Source organism: Orbicella faveolata, unplaced genomic scaffold, assembly GCF_042242905.1.
Source record: "Orbicella faveolata isolate gen_17 unplaced genomic scaffold, um_ofav_v1 contig_4, whole genome shotgun sequence".
NCBI classification, from domain to species: domain Eukaryota; kingdom Metazoa; phylum Cnidaria; class Anthozoa; order Scleractinia; family Merulinidae; genus Orbicella; species Orbicella faveolata.
In genome coordinates this window covers 3,490,318-3,508,700 of record NW_028301569.1, presented here as the reverse complement: position 1 = coordinate 3,508,700, position 18,383 = coordinate 3,490,318, and the positions used below count along the sequence as shown (strand labels likewise).

The following is an 18,383-nucleotide window of genomic DNA, read 5'->3' as shown; positions in this document are numbered from 1 at the left end:
CCACTTAGAGACACATTATCATCCATCATTATATCTGATTAAATGACTAATCATCGTAGACTGAAATATGAACAATACACATCTCAGCTGGGCTTTTCTTAGAAAATTCACAACTTATTGTACGTAACAAGCTGAAGATAAAGGTTTATTTGCGTTGGTGTGACGCACAAACCCATAATTCACCCAAAACTGGCGGTACACTTATGATCAAGTGACACAGCAGGTGTTCAGAGGCAGAGTAAAGCAAAACTTTGTGACTATGCGATTGTAGACCGAGAGTGGAGATCCAAACTAGAAACAGTAAACCCAGCTCAGCTAAGTTGCTCTTTGTTTCTGAAACAAAGCATAAGTTGTTTTCTCTTTTCGACGTATGCTAAATGGGATCCCAGGTTAAATTATCAGGCTAGGAAGCGATGTGTCTATTCAGTAAAGTAAAGTACAGAGTTAGTAGCGTGTTCCTTAATTGTTATCTTTCTTTTGAATCCCACAGTTCAATACGACATTACAAAAATTGTTCTTAGAAGAAGTGTAAAGAAATACTTATTACAAAAAAAGACAGTAATGTACTATATTGCGGGAAAGTAGCTTCATATCTTTTCTTTAGCAGAACTCTATATACTTTACTTGTAGTCACTATGTTGTTAGAGGTGTACCAAGGTTATTCCCTATTCTATCGAATAATGCCGCTCTTCAGAATTAATTACATGTTGTTAACAAAGTGTTTTACTTTCCAAGACACATTCTACTCGTCAAACACCCAAGCTGCCTGATCGTATCGTACACTGTTTTTCTTACATTCTTAATTGATACTACAGCAGTAAATAATCGTGGTCAGCGATAAGTTTGATAAATAATGGTAATTGAGCTGAGTGGATTGAGTGCAATTTGATCTAAAATCATACGCTTGATTTCAAAATCGAACGAGTGCGCAGCGCGAGTTCGATTTGAAATCACAAGTGCGATTTCAGACCAAAATTGCACTCCACTCAGTTCAATTGCCACTTTATTAGATCCATTTCAGTTGAAATCGCAAAATGCTATTGCCTTAAGTTTTAGATTTTTGGTGTATTGTTCCAGTTACCGGTTTGTTAAAAATAGCGGAGCCGGAAACGCCTTTACATCTCATTTATTATGCAAAACGATGTCATGTGACTGAAAACTGATTCGAGCATAACAAGGGAACAAGCAGTTCTCAGGACGAAAACAGTCTACTTCATTCATAAAATTCAATTCTCGTCTCCTGAATCAATGATGGAAGGCCTCCCTTCCTTCTGTGGTTGAGGCTGAGGCTTCTCGTTGACTTTGCAACCTGTGTAGTTCTGCGATGGATTTCTTTTGAGTTGTGAAACTCCCTCGAGTGCACGGTTCCCAGTGGATAGTTCTTCTCTTTTAAATACTGTTCAGTGGCACTCTGCATGATTTTAAGGGATTCGAGCTCGTTACCATCTCCATTTCTTTTTGTGACCTCAGCATAGAACTTAATACTCAGGATCTTGTCAAGCTCTTGCGGTGCCATTTGTTTCAAGATATTTTCAAGATGGCGGGACTGGCACCAGCTTCGGAAGACGTTCGTTCATTCACTGTTTTGTGGAGCAAAGCGTATTTTGACTATACATGTTTATTCACAGCGACAGATTTGAGCGCTTGTATTATTTCGGTTGAACCTACCGAAGACCTGGAAACATCTATCTTCTTGACATGGCTCTGCATTTGTTGCTGTGTGGTTTTCACTTGTTTATATCTTGTTGGACTCGGTATCATACGGATTTTGAGAAGGTGTTGACTCGGAAAAAATCATCAAAATGGACACTGAAAGTTGGGAACTTCCCTTCAAGTAAGTCGCCAGCCTGAACCAGCTCATAATCGTCATTCAGAAACTGTAAATTTGAAAACCACAACAACAACATTAAGTTTAAAGTTTTGGCAATAATAGTTGAAAAATTCGCCACACAATGGCTTTTTGTCTTTCGTTTTCCAGAAATTTTATTGGTTACTTTAAACTTAAACTAACCTTGAAATCTGTCCCTTTGTCATTGGCTGAGAAAAAGATGCGATTTGGAGAAAAATAGTGATTCGCGAATAAATCGCACCGCCGAGAGCCAATCAGATTGCAAGGATAACCAGTGATTTCAAAATTTGATTTAACAAAAAGCAAAAACATGCTGGAGACAAAGCGAAATCAACAGGTCGAGCTCTAGATCTAGAGATAATATGTGGCTAAGAACCCAATGTATTTGGATATAACAAGCCAATGCCATTTGAACGGGAAGCCATTTCTGTGCGCGTGGGAATAAAAGAAAAGAGAAGTAAAATTAATTTCATGTATTTCATCCACGCTTTCGGTGACATTCCGACTCATCGTCTTTGGGGTTCGATTCCTATGATCAAAAGATGCGATCAGAGGAATACGTTGCCTCCTATTCTCTGGCATTTCCGTGTCACTTTTTAGCTTTTCCAGTAAACTAAATACTCTTTGAATACCGTCCCCAACAACTACCTCGGGGAATCATTTCTGCCGATCTCAAAAATAAGAATCCCGGGAGAAGACTCAACAGAGACTCAATAGCAAATATTGAGATCCCGATGATAAAACGATATGCTTCAGCTGTTTGTCTCTTCAGCGTAAATAGACACTAAGTGGTCGTTTATCTTCTGTTTTAATATATTCGCCCCAGTGCATTATTGTGTTGAAAAAGGAACTGGTTGTCGGTATCGTCGTTTACTGTTCAGTCTATAATCATGACTCTGCATGACTAAACAGGCCATAATAGTGATAGATTCTAAGAGGTCCGTTATCGTTTGTTTGTAATTGCCTTTCTTGAATTTGTTAAAATGGTCCCAATATGAAGAAAATTGGCAAAGGTTTTGTTTCAAATGAATCAGTTCCACCCATTTCAAAGAATATTGAGATGAGTATAAGAGATGTATACATTAGTGGTCTAGTAAATATAACATGAAGTGCCGAATGCCTAGTGGACAGGAAAATAGGGAGGAAATCCTATCAAGGCAGAAAGAATAGTGTGCCTTAAATTTGATGGAAATTGGAATTCTGCTCTTAATGACCATAACTAGAACGCAAAAAAAGAATAAACGAAAATTGTAAATAGATATATCTGCTTCTAATTTCAAACTTTATTGACTTGAATGAATCGAATTAAACCCAGCTAAAAGAAGGAATGTTCAAAGACTATACCGTTTAAACAATATGAATTTTCTTCCGATAAGTACAGCCTAAAGCCATTAGTTCCACAAATTGTTGTTGTACTAATTTTCCCGCACCTGACACCTTAACGTGAGCAGCATGCTTTAAAGCAAAGTTCATTTTTCAAGGTTCACAAATGTCGTGACTTTGCGTTTTTATTGGTACGCGTACGCGTTTTTATTGGTACCTCTTGGCTTTTCGCTAAAGCCACTGGATTGTCATCATACCTCTACAGGTTACGTGTTACTATTTCTTTCAGCTGCACTTTAACTTAACTGTGTGTGATTACCTCGACAGTCTGTTCACGTAGGGGCCAAACCACCCCCCTAATGTTTCATGAAGGCTATATTTGCTTGGTTTATATATTTCTGAACCAAGTTTGGCAGATGAACTTTCTTTGTTCTCCAGTTTATTTTAATTTGGAAGTTGTGACAAAATGTCAGATTATGACGTCATAATTGAGGACGTCACCAAAACGTGCTATAATTTTTTGTAAAATCTGATGTAAAGATTATATCATTGGAAAGGCCTTGACTTGAGGAGTAAAATGCCGGAAACCGCTTTTTGCTATGATGATTATTTTTTGAGATATGGTAAATTAAATATTTTTTTGCTGTCCCCCCCCCCCGGAATTTGCTTAACCATACTGTCCTTCTTAAGTTAGTCTCTCTGGTTTATTTTTTTCAGTTTTTTTCTAGGAAGGCTAATAATCTAGAAAAATAGAAAGCTTGATGTTGTCAAAAATCGTATGGTTTTAGAAATTTGATTTTCGGCTTTGTTAGGATAGTATTAACAGTTAAAAAACGGGTGACGTCACAGGTTATGACGTGACAAAATTTATTTTAACGCAATAACACTAAAGGGATAATTTTTTATTCCGATTTTCTTCTTTATTTTGGTTTTAGTCATCTGGCACATCACATGTGGAACATAGCTGCATTTGCTGGAACAAAATTACGGCTCCAATTTGGGGATTTTTCTCAAGGGGGGACTCCATACTTTGCAGAGTTATTTTTCATATTTAAAAATGCCATATTTCATTTAATTTTTGTGATATGGACAAAAATTTTTCAGGTTTCAACTCCTCTTGATGTGCTCTTTCGAACACATTGCAAAAAATATGCATATTAAAAACTTCAAAAGTGGCAAGAAACACGACGTCATCACTGTGACGTCACAACTTTGACATTTACTGACATTTTTCACGTAAATATAATTGGCAATAGGTCTCCTGCTCCTCTGCCAAGTTTGGTGTAGAAAGAGTCAATACTTTTTAAGTAATGCGAAATAATGTGAAATATCCAAGAACTGATGAAGCATTTGCGGGGTGCTTTGGCCCCTACGTGGTTACACGAAAATTTATCTCAAGCTTCGCAATCACCGCACTGCTATACAGAATCAGTGTCCAGTGCATTGTGGGTGCAACCGAGGTTATTCGTTTGTTATCTTCCATATGGTATATAAAGAGTCAATCTCTTTTCACTGGAGTGTGTTTAACCATTTTTGTACTGCTGGAAGATGCGGGAAGTGAGACAATCAGTGAAAAACTTGACGAGGAAGTGTTGGTGCTTCCCAAGTAATTAGGTCTTGGAAATTACCAAATATTACAATCGAAAGCAGTCATTTTGTGTAACTTAAGCTTGGTTTACTGTGGGTGATCATATAAAGTTATTTGGTGTAGTTTATTCCCAGTTTTTTTTTTTCAAGTGGTGCGGACTTGTAATTCTTTCCTGATACAGTAAAACTCGCATGTTACAACCCCTCGTTTTTAAGGACCTGTCAGTCTACGATTTCCATTTAGACCCCCCTTTTAAGTATAACATTTGACACAGGTTCTTATTTTATAGAATACTTTTCAAAGAGTCTTAAATGTTGACAATTCGATAAATCAACTGCTCTAATGGGCAATTAAAATGAACCAAATCCCTTGCAATGACCTCTCAGCCGCTTAACTGCGACAGAAAAGTATGCTTAATTTTAATGATTTTTTTCCCATATTATGATCTAGCCTGGTCTTAGCTCTCGGTTTGTGGGGTCGAACGAAATCTCCTCGCCTTTTTATCCATTCTTTCTTCGCGCCGGCTACAAACCGCACGCCTGAACCTTCACTACAAACCGCACGCCTGAGACCATAGATCACACTGTAAGTGTCTTTGTCTCATGTTTCAAATGCTCAGCTTCCTCTTTGATTTTCCAACATTCCCTATGCACATCGTAATGAGCTTTACGTGTTTTCCAGAAGGCTGCCCTAAATAAGTATTAACTGCAATGCCCACACAACGGCCTATAGTTTGTTTTCTCAAACGGAAAGACTTCTTTGAACGTAATACGTAACAAAGAAGAGACTTGATGTAACAAGCTTCTATTCAAATTTCTTTGCTTTAGCTCTTGGCAATTGCATACTGTCCAGGAGAAAAAAACACAATCACAAGTTCGGCGGTACACTTTGGCGGCGATTTCTGTCAGTTTGATTAAAGCGATTTTAGCGTGACATCGCATGTGTTGAGCGTTCTTCTTCCAGTTCAAAAACGTTAACTGCGGTAGCTGTGTAGTAGTCTCTTGCTTCGTGACCAGGTTAGTGATCCTCTTCCATCTGCAAAATGGAAGATCAGTTTGTCGCCATCTCGGAAATAGGTCCGCTTCAGAGAAGCGATTGAAGCGCGGGACAACGAAGAGCGATTGATGCTTGAGGTTCTTGCTTTCAAATATTAATAACGCACCGAAACTACAGTAACTAAAATTGGTCAAATCCATTTCATTCTACTAGGACATGAAAGAACGAGCAAGGAAAGACCAAGGTAGAACAAGGTTTTCGATTTTTTTAAAACTTGTTTTAGAGATGCTGATATTGAAATAAGGTCTCGGTTTTAACCAATTGTCTGCTACACTCATTTCATTATCGACATTAGTCAAATAGGAATTTTACTCTAGCAAAATTTTACATTTGTTTTCAAAATTGATATTACATAAGTAGACCAAGATTTCGAATGAACTGTAAAGTGATGATTTTCATTCAGTTTAAATCTTTCTGGTGGACTCTTATTACTTATCAACAGAGCAGATCGCGGACTTTTAGCGGACTTTCCTGGATTCGGAGTCGATATTACGGAAATTCTCCTTCCAGAATTTCATCTGAATTATTGCACGAACCCAGTGAAAATTTCAAGAGGTTGTTATTCTCGGGAGCGAGGGAAAAATCAAACAAAACAGAGTGTTCGTGTTCATTTCAGTTCGTGTGTTCTACTTAACGCATGAGTCATAAACTTTGTCATAGTATTCTCAGGAGACAGACGGAAAAAACAGAAGATGCTTGATATCAATGTTATCGTCGTTCACTCATGTTGTCACCACCAAAATATCGTTTGACAAATTCATATTTCATATTACGTTGAAATTGTATAGCAAAACTAGTTTTTTTATTGAACGTCAATTTCCAGAACAATCAAATTTAATTAAAATCTAAGTTCAGAATTCAAAAAGACTTGGATCTGTCACAGTTGATTTCAAAGACTTATTGAACAAAATATAGGGTTAATCGAATTTTAGCATCGGATGAAAAACTGCATGTTTGACGCTTTATTCAAACCTTTTACACACAGTCAAGGCATTTAATCTTCTTTTATGTTATTTGAATCAACATACAGGACTGCTAGACAATGCTCAGTTTTGAGACAAACTGTTTGCATTTTTTAATTTTGATTTCACCATGTTTACATTTATTGATCTCGAGCATGATGTTTACTTTTGTTTTACACACGACAGATGTTTTTGACAGCTGCATGAATTTTTCTCAATCTTTCACAGCTACAAAATAAATTTTTCTTGTAACTATACGACATAGGTCAGTGGGGCATAAACTCAGATGATTAGGAAACGAAATTTCAGGTAAGATCAGGATCGACGCGAAAACGCATGTGTGGCAATTTTGTGAGGTAACTTTGTAAAGAGGCTATAAACGAACTTCAGTTGTCATTCCCCACGCATGTATTCACATATAACAGTAAAACATCATGAATTACATTGTTTGTAGGGAATGGGAAGAAAGAAAGATGTACTCTTGTTCGCTGTAACTTTATATGCATTTAACCGTCGAATCAAACTTCCACACAAAAACTTTGGAGTTGCATTTCATTTAATGATTCCGGGGCAAGGGATTTCATATATAAAGGCTTGCCAGTACTGGTTTGTGTAAATTGGCCATTTCCGAGTTGGCTTTTGCCTCTGTGTCAAAACGAGTTTCCGTGCTAAACCATTAATGTATATTAAAATGTGTTCCGCCTACAGGTTCATTTTCATGTAAATCAAACTCCTTTCCATATGAAAGGTTTTAAACGAGGAACCGTTTTGAAACCAAGGCACAGGGTAGCTCAGAAATAGCCTATTCACACGTCTTGCTAGTAGAACTACACTGGCGATGAAAAATAATATCATGGTCACATGCAAGGCTGTTATATTGAAATCTGATATGAGACCATGGGTGTGTCTGCGGTGGCAATTAATCCCTTTGCGTGTGACACCCACAGATGGAACATTAGGTTTTATTTTTATACGTGTACTATAAGCAATTTCCTTACAAACTAATATTTTTCAACCATCAGAAACAATTACTGAACAAGTACTTGTGATCATCAGTTGAAGCCTTAAAAGAACATTCTATCATGTTGAACATGCTTTGCTAAGTGCTGAACTGCACAGACGAATAGACGAATAGATGACAACGTAAATTAACGATTCTAACCACAGATAGAAAAGAACACGAAAATGGCCAACTTAACTGATTATGGGAGCCACACAAGAATTCGGGATTTAAACTGCACGACCGGTCTTTATGGAGCACATCAAAAGATAGTCATTTCCGTAATAAATGGCTTTCTATCTATGACTGCGTTTTTGGGCAACGTTCTGATGATTATTGCTTTTCAAAAGGTGCGGTTCTTTCATCCGCCATCAAGACTTCTCTTAACCTGTCTTGCAGTCACCGACCTCTGCGTTGGCCTCATTGCCCAGCCTCTCTACGCTAGCTTTCTATTGTCCCAAGAGCATTCCAAACATTGTTATTATTCTGCAGGCCTAGGTAATGTAATAGCCGTGACTTTTTGCGGAGTATCTTTGTTAACACTGACTGCAATAAGTGTGGACAGACTTCTTGCACTGTTGTTGGGCTTAAGATACAGACAGGTGGTAACTCTGAGGCGAGTACGGCCCCTAGTGGTCATTTTTTGGCTTAGTAGCTTTGCTTTGGCAATAATACTAGTTTTTTACCACGATATCGCTATACGCCTCAGTTACATAAATATGTTATTATGCATAGTTACCTCAACGTTCTGTTACATCAAAATATATGTTACAATTAGTCATCATCGAGCAAGAGTACAAGAAGAAGCTCACCAACAACCAAACAGAGGAGGACCTTCGATAAATATAGCGCGGTATAGAAAGACAGTGTCCAGTGCATTGTGGGTACAAATGACATTACTGGCTTGTTATATTCCATATGGTATCGTATCTATATTTGCTCATACTGGATTACGTTCACCGATTTTTGACCTCGCCTGGGATTCGACATTGACTCTGCTTTTCTTGAATTCAACTCTTAACCCATTTCTGTATTACTTGAAGATAAGGCATTGAAGACAAGCAGTAATGGGAACGGTCAGACGCTTGTGCTGTTCCTTGACCGAATCATGTGTCCAATGAAAGCAAGATATCCATCAAAACTGAGGAATACTCGCCTCCCAGCCTTCTTCAAATAACTAAAACTTTGCTTGCACTGAATATACAAGCATATATAATTGCAATTTGTCAGAAGATTTGGAAAGATGAAAGTTACCAATTTCATTAACCTTTTTTGTCAGAAACGTTTAGGGATGGGTGGATGGGTGGATCAAGTCACAAGTGAAGTCACAATCAATGTTCGTGTGTGTTAACTCTTTTAGTCGGGACACCTAACTAATGACAGCAAGTCATTTACCAGAAATGTATTCACTACTCGACCTACATACCATATAAAAGTATCGGGGTAATACCCGTGTGGACCATTGCGTGTGTTGCAAGGCTAAAAATAGTAATAGATTGATAACAAATTAAAGGTAATAACGCAACAAAAGCGATATTTTTATAAGTAATTGCGAAACCGTAAATAATCAGGAGAGCTAACATAAGGTAAACTGTACCAACAATATTTATGCTTTTTATTGGTTTAGACTTCATATGACGTTCCAAGACATCATGAAGTCCGCCATCTTGGATTTCCCAATATTTAGACTTTTAAGATAAGTTCAACTTTTGATAAAGTTCAAAACTGATGAATTCACTCGTTACCATTTTAAACTAGCATTACGGAAAGAAGCTAGAAGCTAGCTATGTAGAACTATCGTTCCCTCTTTAATCTCTCAGTTGTTTTTATACTATATTAATTCAACTCTGAATCCATTTCTGTATTGTTAGAAAGTGAGAGAAGTTAAGCAAGCGGTGAAGGCTTAAAAGGTAAAAGCTGAATTAGCTCTCAAATTAATTGTCCCAAACGCCGAACAACTTACATATGTACATCGGGTGTTTTCTTTTTTTTTTTACTTTTGCCGGGATAATTTTTCTGGGCACCCGCCCATAAAATTCCATAATAACCGACTTCTAGATAGAAGAGATATTAAACGACAAGCAAGGTTTGGTTTAGGGGGTGATATCAGCTAAGACAGAATCAATGTTTTAAAGTTGAAAAGAGAAAGCACAAAACACCTATTTTTTTTTTCTGTGTCTTGTTTTCTATCCTGTCGAATTGAATAGCTATTGTCCTTTCGACAAGCCAAAACTGCACTTTGGAAAAAGTAACAGATCTAAAATAATCGGCCATGTTGAACGACTTCACTGCTCCCCCTCATCAGAGCTATTTCCATTTGTATCCCATTTTAGAAAACAGTACTCAGAAAATACGCGCGCTGATTGGTTAAAAATCGTGTTTCTAAAACTCGATGGAAACATAGAACTAGCACGAGAGAATTTAATCTTTGATAATGAAAGTTGACAAGCTGTTTTCTTTTTTTTTGGTCGCGGTGTTTTCTAAAAGAAATAGGAAACATGTTCTCCGTGTTTCTATCGAGTTATAGAAGCACTCGTGAAAGTTTGGGAGAACTCGAAAAAGCTGCGGAAACACTCGCCTACGGCTCGTGTTCCTACAGCATTTCCCGTTCTCCCAAACTTCCACTTGTGTTTCTATAACTCGATAGAAACACGGTACATGTTTTTTTTATTTCTTAAATATTAGCATCATCTTGTAAACGACATAAAAGGCTATCCATTCAAAGTAAAACCTTTTCAAAAGAGCGCAACGGTACGAAAACTGTAAGGGGAGGGGTAGGGAATCCAACCCCTCCCTTGTACAATGGAAGTGCAACAACAAAAGCACTTGAATGAAACACAAATCGAATATGATTTCATATTACATGTACAATGTAAGTTTGAATCAGACGTCAAAATAAGCAAATGGAAATTTGCTCTGCTTTTTGTCGGTTCAGCTCTTTTCAAATTTAGTTTAATTTTAATATCACCATGTTTACATGGTGTGATCAATAACGTTTACTTATCTCAGGATGACGTTTTACTATTTGGCCGCAGAGTTTTCCGGCAGCTGATTCCTGCGAAAAGCAATTTCCTATGTGCTTGATGACAACGGATCCTTTTTTCAGCTGATTTCATGACACGAGTTTAAGGCAAGTTTGGTGCCCAAAACCAGGCGGGGTAGCTAGTCGTGTGAGGTTATACTTTTAAAACTGGGTTGTGCGAACTTGATTAAAAACATGGGGAAAATGCTCGAGAACAAGGCAAAAGAGAAACGTGGGTAGTTGTAGTAATTTGCTCACTGATCAGAATTCGGAATTCAGTAGCGTTTTTTACAGTAAAGCCCAAAGCTCGGCAGCATATAGTATAAAATATTGCTCTTAAATCAAAAGAAATGACTGACATCAATTTATTACCTTTGTCGTTCTTACCACAACCGCTACAATCAAATACATACGTTTTGAGAAGTGCTCATTTAATCACAGAAAAAAAAAATGAAACCCACAGGCAATAAACAAGGAATGTCGACTTCCTGTACTAGTTTTTGAATTTAAAAGAGCCTTAAAATCGATTTAATTTACTTTTAACTTGAAGCAATCATTTTTTTGTCACAATCCCAATCATATTTCTGATTGCTGATTGAAAGATAATACATGAAGATATCATTTACCTTAGCTTCAGAAAAAAAGTTTTTAATTTAATTTTGATTGCATTTGAGATGTTTACACATTGTTTGATCCACATGTTAGGTTTTTCGGCAGCTTTCTGCTACAAGAAAACATTTCTTACCCTTAATTGCAAAATAAATCTTCGCCTTGACTGCAACTCGTGCTATTTGCGCTGACCTTTCTGTCAAAAAATCGACGCCCAAAAAGGTTTAATGCCAAAAAGCAGGTGTCTCAAATACGCGATCGAGCTTATACGTTTGGGGCCATATGAGCTTCGATTGCCGTTGTCTCTCTTTAGATAGCTAGTAAGAACACAGCAGTTTATGATTTATGTCTTGGTGTTCTTTGGCAAAACGAATTAAGTTCACATTTTATTGCTTTAAAGAAAGACCCGTTGGTATTAGTTTGTTTACATAGGGTCTGTTTTTCAGAACAAAATCAATTTCTTACCGTTTACTACTTTCCTCCCATCAGAAATCAAAGGAGACCTATGGCCAAACTCGTGGATTAGGTAATCTAGAGATGAAACACATTGGTGAAATTGCAATTACTGGTATATTATTGAATGCTGTTAAAACAAGCCGGGTTTGTACCATGCAAGGTCGCACTTAACTTCCAAAGTGTAGGCTTTTTTCGTTGGCTTTTTTGCACACATATTACAAAGACATACTTCCAGAATAGCTAGGGTGGCAAAACTGCAACAGAACATGGAGTTGTAAAGGCTAAGGGTTCTTGGGTCACAGAGGACACTCCTGCCCAACAAATCATAGAGTACTCTCCCCCCTGCCCCCCCCCCCCCCCCCCATCCTTCACAACCAGATCTTGATGTTGATCTGCCTGCTGGAAAAATTTGCATGTATTCAAACGTTTTTCATTGCATTTCATTCAAGGTTATAGGTAAGGTTTCTTATGAGACAGCACTTCTTTTCCAATGTGAAACCGCTTGTCTCTATATATATTGCACGTAAAATACATCAAAATAAAATACTCTTTTGCAAGCATTTTTAGTGTTGATCCGACAAATCTGTCGACTATAAATATGTGTTCCAACAATAATAATAATAACCTTATTTAAGTGTCAATGTATTTAGTATTAACTAATAATTGGGGACAAGCTCACAGGGGGTTTCTTTCCCTTTGTTATCTTTTCAATCAGGAAGCAAAAGTGTAAACAAAAGACAGGGTAAAAATCATTTAAGCTTATCAAAATCAAGTATTTGGGGGTTCCTTTCCAAGTTTATGTGCATTTCACATCCCACTTAGAGTAAGATAAACAAGACAAGTATAGAGAACACAACTTTAATCTAAACTTAACTCGATGCCGGTTGAACATGGACAACTCAACATGAAAAACTTAAGTGTTTAAACTGCAAATCGGTGAACGAAGGTCCTGCTTGATTGAACGTTGATCTAATCAGCCAAACTTGAAAAGTAAAACGTTAATACGTCACTACTGCAAGGCTGACACAACGTCGTAGAGTTAAAACAATATTTCGGCTGGCCTCAGGCTTAGATGTTACTAAATTATAAAAATGAAATTACAATATTATACAATGGTGCCGATGTTTGTCTTGTATTCAATAGCTCTTTCGCTCATTAAAAGTTGTTCGTTTCGCTCATATAAACTCATTAAGGTCGAAGAATAAGACACATTCTCATCAAAGCTTACCACATTAGCTTTTGAGGTCACTTTCCAGCAAACAAATGCACATCTCCTGGTCATTTTGAACGCCTGGACGACTCAAATGTCCCTGAAATTCAGCCTTCAAGTTGGCCATAGTACTAATTCGAATATTCGAAGTCAACTCCACTTCAGTTTAGCGAAACACCTAATATTAATGGTCGTGTAAAAGCTACAAAATCATCAATATTCCGGCTGGCACGATGCACGCATTGAGTGGTAGGCTCGCACTGACTGCAGGGTTACTATTCCAATATGGCGTCGGGCTCGGTTACTATTCTAGTATGGCGTCGTGCTCGGTTACTATTCTAATATGGCGTCGGGCGCGGTTACTATTCCAACATGGCGTCGGACTCGGGTGCTCTCGTTCGGGCCGACTAATTACGAGTAGTGTCTACACCTGAGTGAGTGAGTGAGTGAGTGAGTGAGTGACACATTTACATATCGGAGTCCCCGCAACAAACACGTTTCTACGCTTGAAGTATCCACGAGTTTAAAAAGGACTGGACCCGTGTTACGATCCCCTGGATAAGGAAACAGGCGAAAGTTGAAAAAAGAAGTCTTCTTGGCAAGCTATGAACTCAAAAACAATTCTGGGATAACAAGCTAAAGGAACATTTACACCTCTACTAACCAGCTGGAAGAAGGACAACAAAATGGCGAACTTACCAGAAGATAGAAACCGCAGGGCAACCCAAGACTTATTTTGCACGACCGGTTCTTATGCATCATATCAAAAACTACTTATTTCAGCAGTAAACATCACTTTGGCTATCACTGCATTTCTTGGAAATATTTTGATCATTATTGCACTTAAAAGGGTGTCATCTCTTCGTCCACCATCAAAGCTCTTGTTAGGTTGTCTTGCAAGCACCGATGTCTGCGTGGGTCTCATTACACAGCCTCTTTTTGTGGCTTATATAATGTCTCCAGAACACTCCATACTTTGGTATTATCTTTCAATCCTCTTTGATAGATTAAGCATAATTCTTGGCGGAGTATCTGTGTCAACGCTAACTGCAATAAGTGCGGACAGACTTCTCGCCTTGTTGTTGGGGCTAAGATACAGACAGGTGGTGACATTAAGACCTGTACAGAGTTATGTTGTTATTAGCTGGTTTTTCAGCATCGCCACTACACTGACATCCAGTTACGACGCGCGAATAACGCTATCGATCACATGCACAGCGACAGTACTATGTATAGTTACCTCGATCTTCTCTTACACAAAAATCTATCCGACGCTTCGCAGGCATCAAGCTCAAGTGCAAGGGTATGCTCACCAAGGACAACCAAACGGAAGAGGAATGTCACTAAATATAACTCAATAGAGCACGACAGTGTCCAGTGCATTGTGGATACAGATAACATTAGTTGTCTGTTATCTTCCCTATGGCATCGCGGCTATTTTTGTCCTCAATGGATCACAAACGCAATTTCTTGATTTTGCATGGGAACTAACACTGTCTCTGTTTATGCTAAACTCGACCTTAAACCCACTCCTCTACTGCTGGAAGATAAAGGAAATAAGACAAGCAGTCATGGACACGCTCAGACGGTTTTCTTGTTTCTGGACGAAGCCGTCATGTTGAACGTGAAACTCGTGTAACCAAACGACAGGTTTTTGGTTTTGTATGTAGGAAAGCAATGACTTGGTTAACCCTATTCAGAACCGGGAGAGGGACCCGAGACCGGCAAGGGAGGATTCCTCTATGGAAAGGCTGGAGATGTTCGTCGGAAAATTTGAATTAAACCATTAAAGGTGACCAATCTCTGTGTGTTGAAGCTTTATTTTACCCCTAAAAGACCCCAAAAGATACCACTTTAAACGTAATAGCTCGATTACCAGCCACTGGTCTGGAAAAAAGTCGGAGCTAGTAGACCGAACTTGAGAGACCGATGGAAATCGAGCCTAAAAACCCAAATAAAACTGTTTTTTGCTATTATTTTTTCGAGTGCGCCCTAAAACATACTTTAACTGCTAAAACTAGTGGGGTTGCGTAATGAACACCCCAACTAAGACGAGAATCCTTCATTTATACACCTGAGCGAGACCAAGAGCATCCCCGACCTTTTCAAGTGAGAGTCCATCTCCACAGTGACCCGAGACTTATGTTTCCATGGTAGTGGTATTTTAGAAGGCATTTTTTCCCAATTTTGCAATTTTCTTGAAACAAAAACTTGAAGCAAGTAAAAACGAGCGATAAAAGCGAACGACGTTTCGGAGTCGACATGACACTATTTCCAAGTTAAAAAAGATAAGAAATAAACTGTGAGAAAAAGTTTAACATAATAAATACTTAATTAATATGCAATGTCACGCATATAGTTTTGCCAGGATTGAGTCTAATTGGACATTGTCATATTATCGACATTTGTTTTACCTAGGCAACACGTCGACAGCAAATTGGTTTAAAAGTTCTTTTGCAAGCTAACTTATTCACAAAAAGGTGTTTTGTGACGTCATGACCACAAAAGGTGTGATGTGACACTGAACATCACTTTTATGCACTTGATATGATGAAATATAAGCAGTTCTTTCCGAAATATCTAGCAGAGTAGTTCTGTTTGTTGATAAAATGGGCTTTTGGAAACATTCTTCTTCTCTGCTGCGGGTCTTGGAATAGCCTCAAGCACCAATCTTGAGAGTTTCTGTACTTTTATGCTAAATTCTCTCCCAGAAAGATTGCTCAGAAAAAGAAATTTCACTCCGGAACTGACTTTGGGTCACTGGTTAAGGGCCCGTTAACTGATCTTTTCGAGCCGTTGTTAGGGAAAATTCTTTCTCATATAACCTCATCATTTTTGGTTAGTTCAGAGCTATTTCATGTGTTGTAACTATTTCATGGTCAGTAACACTAGTGAAGACGTCATCAGGCCACGCCAGTGGTCATGTGACTAATACAGAAAAAATGCAAATGTTCCTAGGCAAATTGCTTTATCGGGATTTTTTTCATTGATTTAATATTTTAATTTTACTCCTCTTTACGCCGTGCATAGATTTTGTTTCATTTCTAAAAGGTCAGATTTTGAGAGAATTTCAAAATATTGAAAAATTCGTAATTTTCTGAAAAAAGCATGATTTCGGAAAAGGAATGCATAGCTATGTTTCTAACGTTGGCTTTAATCGAAATTCGTCGAAAAAGGCTGGATTTAATGGAAAACCGCGTTTCCTTTACCATTTAAAGAAACCGGAAGTGCGCCCGATATATAGTGGAAGTTACCCTATTAGCGCGTGCGCAATTTACACTACCAGGGCACTTTGGTAAGATCAAACAAAGCCATGCGGAGTTAGTTTTTCTACTAGCTCTTAAGAAAAGTTCAGGCTGCGCAAGGTCATATAAAGGCAGGGTTTGCAACCAAAATTACTGCCTTCAAGAAAACAGGTGGCTACATGACGTGAATTACCCCCTGAAGGCAAAGTCGAACTTTAAATTTTGTGTTTACCTTATTACAAAGACCGTTGCGTGATCTTTGAGGCCACCGCAAAAAAAGGTTTCTTATCTGCCAAGCGTACGAACTAATTGAATATTACACGCTGTATATGTTTACTCAAGTATGAAAGATAAACATTTTGAGCACATTTAGTATTGGCTGGTCCATGCGAAAAAGGTTGTATTGCCAATAAATTAATGTCAAAGTTTGAGTGCTTTTTCTACAAACAACAACAGCTGCAGCTCGCAAGATTTTCAGTAGCAATAGTCAGCGTTAAAGAAAAAAATCAATTTGGTTCCGAAATGAGGAATTTTCTAGTCGGGAGAGGAAAAACTTTCCTTTGTTGAACCACACACTTGAGTATTTGAATCCTCGCTAGATGAAAGGTTTTATTATCAGGCTATGAATAGTTGAAATGCCTCCCGTTCCAAAATTGCGTTAATTATACAAGTTAAAAAGACAGTGCGGGAATTAAAAAAATAAAATAAAGACATCACCTCTTGTATATAAAACAACTGTACCTAACAACAGGAATAATAGTGCGAGTGAGGCAGAACATTGTACAGGCGGCGTATAGTGTTTGATCAGCTATTTTGTTATTTTGTGATCGTATCCGGAGTAATAAAGGTAGATTTTAGTTTTATCAGCTGAAGCGGAAGGCTGACAACATTACTCATATCACTCAAACCGAATAAAACCATATAGTGGCACGAAACACAACGAAAGCATGGTTACGTCAATAATGCATGCATAATATTATTTTAAAAGACACTCAAGTGCATCATCTTAACCAAAGCTGGGTCATCTACAGAGAAGACTTTACACCTGAAAGTGACTGCACTGACTTTCAAGGTGTTTCAACTGAAAATAAAGTTCATTAATTCTGTTTGGTAGAATTCTACTAGTAGTATGCTAATGTAAATGCTGCAATCTGATTGCCTGAGCTACTGGTATACTATCGATCAGCCATTAGAGTGCAGTAGCTGTCGGTCGTCCACGAAATGCGACGTTTTCATCGTTTTTTCAAAGTTTTGGAAGAAAGTTTAGATGTAAATGGGTAATTAAATTCCTGAGAAGACTAAAAGAAGGACATTGACGGTTTCTTGACTTTAAAACTTGAAACTATTGAAAAAACAGATGAGCGCGTGTAAACAACTGCAAATTTATCAAAGGCAAATTTAGTACCTGCGATTTTGCTATAGTGTAAGGTTCAATACTGCGTAGAAAAATAATTAGAAACCATTATTTGCGTTAATTTCAGTTAGACATTCTCTAAAGCAATTAGATCATTCGCTCTTGATTTGTATGAGGCGATAGTTGATACGTTCTTCGGCCACATCAAATATAACCTCATAGAAATCTCGAGCTCATAATCTAATTGTTAATTAGAATATTGACTCTGGGATATTAAAAGTATATTAAAGCGTATACTAAGCCGTAATTTAAGGTCATTACATATATAGTGAACGGAAATTGTCACCCACGAACAAAAAAGGAGCCATTATGATAATCTAACAAATATTGGCAGATTGTCTCTGCACTTCGGTGGTTTTTAATTTATAAGAACCCTGAAACGCTATTCTCATTTTCCCGATCGACATGATAACTTGTTCAACAATTTCCTTTTTGTTTTTCGGATAGCATTTACAAAACGTTGGAAGTTCATGATTCAATTTTCAAAAAATAAACCAACTGGAGTTAATCTGTTTACACTGTATAGCACGTACATATCGTGTGACCATCTAAAAGCAATTATACCGTGCTAATTATTGCCTGGGATGCCTGTGGCAGGCCACGGTAAGGTTTGCCCGGGGTTCCTTTTTCACTGTCGACGAAAATCGAC

The 18,383-nt window shown here is 37.8% G+C and overlaps 2 pseudogenes; both read left to right on the top strand.

The window, feature by feature from the left end:
- The first annotated feature begins 7,590 nt into the window (after positions 1 to 7,590).
- Positions 7,591 to 9,537, top strand: LOC149101014 (melanocortin receptor 4-like; annotated as a pseudogene).
- Positions 9,538 to 13,311: 3,774 nt separating this feature from the next.
- Positions 13,312 to 14,796, top strand: LOC149101013 (trace amine-associated receptor 9-like; annotated as a pseudogene).
- The last annotated feature ends 3,587 nt before the right edge of the window (positions 14,797 to 18,383 follow it).